Genomic DNA, 5,366 nt, shown 5'->3' with positions numbered 1-5,366 from the left:
CAGCCTTGTCAACATCCAACTACCAGACCATATGACTGCCACCTGGCTGGGACGGTGTCAGGAGAATTTAGTCACTACCAGACCATATGACTGCCACCTGGCTGGGATGGTGTCAGGAGAATTTAGTCACTACCAGACCATATGACTGCCACCTGGCTGGGACGGTGTCAGGAGAATTTAGTCACTACCAGACCATATGACTGCCACCTGGCTGGGACGGTGTCAGGAGAATTTAGTCCCTACCAGACCATATGACTGCCACCTGGCTGGGACGGTGTCAGGAGAATTTAGTCACTACCAGACCATATGACTGCCACCTGGCTGGGACGGTGTCAGGAGAATTTAGTCACTACCAGACCATATGACTGCCACCTGGCTGGGACGGTGTCAGGGGAATTTAGTCCCTACCAGACCATATGACTGCCACCTGGCTGGGATGGTGTCAGGATAATTTAGTCACTACCAGACCATATGACTGCCACCTGGCTGGGACGGTGTCAGGAGAATTTAGTCACTACCAGACCATATGACTGCCACCTGGCTGGGACGGTGTCAGGAGAATTTAGTCCGTACCAGACCATATGACTGCCACCTGGCTGGGACAGTGTCAGGATAATTTAGTCCGTACCAGACCATATGACTGCCACCTGGCTGGGACGGTGTCAGGAGAAGTTAGTCCGTACCAGACCATATGACTGCCACCTGGCTGGGACGGTGTCAGGAGAATTTAGTCTGTACCAGACCATATGACTGCCACCTGGCTGGGACGGTGTCAGGAGAAGTTAGTCCGTACCAGACCATATGACTGCCACCTGGCTGGGACGGTGTCAGGAGAATTTAGTCCGTACCAGACCATATGACTGCCACCTGGCTGGGACGGTGTCAGGAGAATTTAGTCACTACCAGTGAGGAGGAAGGTACTGAAGGATATCAAATCAAATCAAGCTTTATTTATACAGCACGTTTCAGACATGGAATGTGCTTTACAGGAAAAAAAAACAATGAAAAAACAATGAAAATAAAAGCTGAAATATTTACTAGACAACGAACGTAAGATAAAAATAAACTACAGAAGGACAAAAACTGAACAACTAAAAAGCACCTCGAGGAACAGCGAAACTAAACCAATGTGTTTTAAGATATCTTTTAAATATGTCCACAGCATATTAACTAAAGGCTGTCTCTCCATGCCTCTTGGTCCTAGACCCTGGGATAGATAGAAGGGTGTCTCTCCATGCCTCTTGGTCCTAGGCTTTGGGATAGTTAGTAGGCCAGAGGACCCGAGGGACCTACTGAGTACATATGAGGTAGTAAGGCTGGTAATAAGGATGAGAATACTACTGAAGGATGTGAGGTGGTAGTAAGGAGGAGTATACTACTGAAGGATGTGAGGTGGTAGTAAGGAGGAGTATACTACTGAAGGATGTGAGGTGGTAGTAAGGAGGAGTATACTACTGAAGGATCTGAGGTGGTGGTAAGGAGGAGTATACTACTGAAGGAGGTGAGGTGGTAGTAAGGCTGGTAATAAGGAGGAGTATACTACTGAAGGAGGTGAGGTGGTAGTAAGGCTGGTAGTAAGGAGGAGTATACTACTGAAGGATCTGAGGTGGTGGTAAGAATGGTAGTAAGGAGGAGTATACTACTGAAGGATGTGAGGTGGTAGTAAGGCTGGTAGTAAGGAGGAGTATACTACTGAAGGATGTGAGGTGGTAGTAAGGCTGGTAGTAAGGAGGAGTATACTACTGAAGGAGGTGAGGTGGTAGTAAGGCTGGTAGTAAGGAGTAGTATACTACTGAAGGATGTGAGGTGGTAGTAAGGCTGGTAGTAAGGAGGAGTATACTACTGAAGGAGGTGAGGTGGTAGTAAGGCTGGTAGTAAGGAGGAGTATACTACTGAAGGATGTGAGGTGGTAGTAAGGCTGGTAGTAAGGAGGAGTATACTACTGAAGCATGTGAGGTGGTAGTAAGGAGGAGTATACTACTGAAGGATGTGAGGTGGTAGTAAGGAGGAGTATACTACTGAAGGATGTGAGGTGGTAGTAAGGAGGAGTATACTACTGAAGGATGTGAGGTGGTAGTAAGGCTGGTAGTAAGGAGGAGTATACTACTGAAGGATGTGAGGTGGTAGTAAGGCTGGTAGTAAGGAGGAGTATACTACTGAAGGATGTGAGGTGGTAGTAAGGCTGGTAGTAAGGAGGAGTATACTACTGAAGGATGTGAGGTGGTAGTAAGGAGGAGTATACTACTGAAGGATGTGAGGTGGTAGTAAGGAGGAGTATACTACTGAAGGATGTGAGGTGGTAGTAAGGCTGGTAGTAAGGAGGAGTATACTACTGAAGGAGGTGAGGTGGTAGTAAGGCTGGTAGTAAGGAGGAGTATACTACTGAAGGAGGTGAGGTGGTAGTAAGGCTGGTAGTAAGGAGGAGTATACTACTGAAGCATGTGAGGTGGTAGTAAGGAGGAGTATACTACTGAAGGATGTGAGGTGGTAGTAAGGCTGGTAGTAAGGAGGAGTATACTACTGAAGGATGTGAGGTGGTAGTAAGGAGGAGTATACTACTGAAGGATGTGAGGTGGTAGTAAGGAGGAGTATACTACTGAAGGATGTGAGGTGGTAGTAAGGCTGGTAGTAAGGAGGAGTATACTACTGAAGGATGTGAGGTGGTAGTAAGGCTGGTAGTAAGGAGGAGTATACTACTGAAGCATGTGAGGTGGTAGTAAGGAGGAGTATACTACTGAAGGAGGTGAGGTGGTAGTAAGGCTGGTAGTAAGGAGTAGTATACTACTGAAGGATGTGAGGTGGTAGTAAGGAGGAGTATACTACTGAAGGAGGTGAGGTGGTAGTAAGGAGGAGTATACTACTGAAGGAGGTGAGGTGGTAGTAAGGAGGAGTATACTACTGAAGGAGGTGAGGTGGTAGTAAGGAGGAGTATACTACTGAAGGATGTGAGGTGGTAGTAAGGCTGGTAGTAAGGAGGAGTATACTACTGAAGGATGTGAGGTGGTAGTAAGGAGGAGTATACTACTGAAGGAGGTGAGGTGGTAGTAAGGAGGAGTATACTACTGAAGGAGGTGAGGTGGTAGTAAGGCTGGTAGTAAGGAGGAGTATACTACTGAAGGATGTGAGGTGGTAGTAAGGAGGAGTATACTACTGAAGGAGGTGAGGTGGTAGTAAGGCTGGTAGTAAGGAGGAGTATACTACTGAAGGAGGTGAGGTGGTAGTAAGGCTGGTAGTAAGGAGGAGTATACTACTGAAGGATGTGAGGTGGTAGTAAGGAGGAGTATACTACTGAAGGATGTGAGGTGGTAGTAAGGAGGAGTATACTACTGAAGGATGTGAGGTGGTAGTAAGGAGGAGTATACTACTGAAGGATGTGAGGTAGTGGTAAGGCTGGTAGTAAGGAGGAGTATACTACTGAAGGATGTGAGGTGGTAGTAAGGAGGAGTATACTACTGAAGGATGTGAGGTGGTAGTAAGGAGGAGTATACTACTGAAGCATGTGAGGTGGTAGTAAGGAGGAGTATACTACTGAAGGATGTGAGGTAGTGGTAAGGCTGGTAGTAAGGAGGAGTATACTACTGAAGGATGTGAGGTGGTAGTAAGGATGAGAATACTACTGAAGCATGTGAGGTGGTAGTAAGGAGGAGTATACTACTGAAGGATGTGAGGTGGTAGTAAGGAGGAGTATACTACTGAAGGATGTGAGGTAGTGGTAAGGCTGGTAGTAAGGAGGAGTATACTACTGAAGGATGTGAGGTGGTAGTAAGGATGAGAATACTACTGAAGCATGTGAGGTGGTAGTAAGGAGGAGTATACTACTGAAGGATGTGAGGTGGTAGTAAGGATGAGAATACTACTGAAGCATGTGAGGTGGTAGTAAGGAGGAGTATACTACTGAAGGATGTGAGGTGGTAGTAAGGAGGAGTATACTACTGAAGGATGTGAGGTAGTGGTAAGGCTGGTAGTAAGGCTGGTAGGAAGGCTGGTAGTAAGGCTGTTTACATTGTCAAATGAAGTTAAATAGATAATAAATAAAAGTGAAATAAACAATAAAAAATGAACAGTAAACATTACACTCACAGAAGTTCCAAAAGAATTAAGACATTGCAATTGTCATATTATGTCTATATATATACAGTGTTGTTACGGTGTGCAAATATTTAAAGTACAAAAGGGAAAATAAATAAACATAAATATGGGTTGTATTTACAATGGTTTTTGTTCTTCACTGGTTGCCCTTTTCTTGTGGCAACAGGTCACAAATATTGCTGCTGTGATGGCAAACTAGTATTTCACCCAGTAGATATGGGAGTTTATTAAAATTGGATTTGTCTTAGAATTCTTTGTGGGTCTGTGTAATCTGAGGGAAATGTGTATCTCTAATATGGTCATACATTTGGCAGGAGGTTAGGAAGTGCAGCTCAGTTTCCACCTCATGTTGTGGGCAGTGCGCACATAGCCTGTCTTCTGTTGAGAGCCAGATCTGCCTACGGTGGCTTCTCTTAATAGCAAGGCTATGCTCACTGAGTGTGTACATAGTCAAAGCTTTCCTTAAAAGTTTGGGTCAATCACAGTGGTCAGGTATTCTGCCACGGTGTACTCTCTGTTTAGGGCCAAATAGCATTCTAGTTTGCTCTGTTTTTTTTGTGAATTCTGTAATGTTTCAAGTAATTATCTTTTTGTTTTCTCATGATTTGCTTGGGTCTAATTGTGTTGTGGTCCTAGGGTGTTTTTTTGTTTGTGAACCCCAGGACCAGCTTGCTTAGGGGACTCTTCTCCAGGTCATCTCTCTGTAGGTGATGGCTTTGTTATGGAAGGTTTGGGAATCGCTTCCTTTTAGGTCGTTGTAGAATTTAACAGATATTTTCTGGATTTTGATAATTAGTGGGTATCGGCCTAATTCTGCTCTGCATGCATTATTTGGTGTTCTACGTTGTACACGGAGGATATTTTTGCAGAATTCTGCATGCGGAGTCTCAATTTGGTTTTGTCCCATTTTGTGAATTCTTGGTTGGTGAGCGGACCCCAGACCTCGCAACCATAAAGGGCAATGGGTTCAATAACTGATTCAAGTATTTTTTGCCAAATCCTAATTGGTATGTTGAGTTTTATGTACCTTTTGAAAGTGTAGAAGGCCCTTCTTGTCTTGTGTCTCAGACCATTCACAGCTTTGTGGAAGTTACCTGTGGCGCTGATGTTTAGGGTGTGGTATGTATAGTTTTTTGTGTGTTCTAGGGCAATGGTGTCTAGATGGAATTTGTATTTCTGGTCCTGGCGACTGGAACTTTTTTTTGTCTTATTGAGATTTACTGTCAAAGCCCAGGTCTGTCAGGGCCCAGGTCTGTCAAGGCCCAGGTCTGACAGAA

General features: G+C 44.8%; 1 long non-coding RNA gene across 6 annotated transcripts; it reads left to right on the top strand.

The window, feature by feature from the left end:
• Positions 1-1,619: 1,619 nt before the first annotated feature.
• LOC118936914 lies at positions 1,620-3,350 on the top strand. Of its 6 annotated transcripts, none has more exons than XR_005034343.1 (3): positions 1,620-1,956; positions 2,033-2,220; positions 2,297-3,350. It is a non-coding gene; the product is annotated as an uncharacterized LOC118936914 (long non-coding RNA). The 6 variants fall into 6 exon arrangements; XR_005034341.1 differs by having other exon boundaries at positions 2,033-2,446; positions 2,485-3,348; XR_005034345.1 differs by having other exon boundaries at positions 2,033-2,534; positions 2,611-3,348.
• Positions 3,351-5,366: the final 2,016 nt, after the last annotated feature.

Source organism: Oncorhynchus mykiss, chromosome 10 (genome assembly GCF_013265735.2).
Source record: "Oncorhynchus mykiss isolate Arlee chromosome 10, USDA_OmykA_1.1, whole genome shotgun sequence".
NCBI lineage: Eukaryota > Metazoa > Chordata > Actinopteri > Salmoniformes > Salmonidae > Oncorhynchus > Oncorhynchus mykiss.
This window is presented reverse-complemented; position numbering and strand designations above follow the sequence as displayed.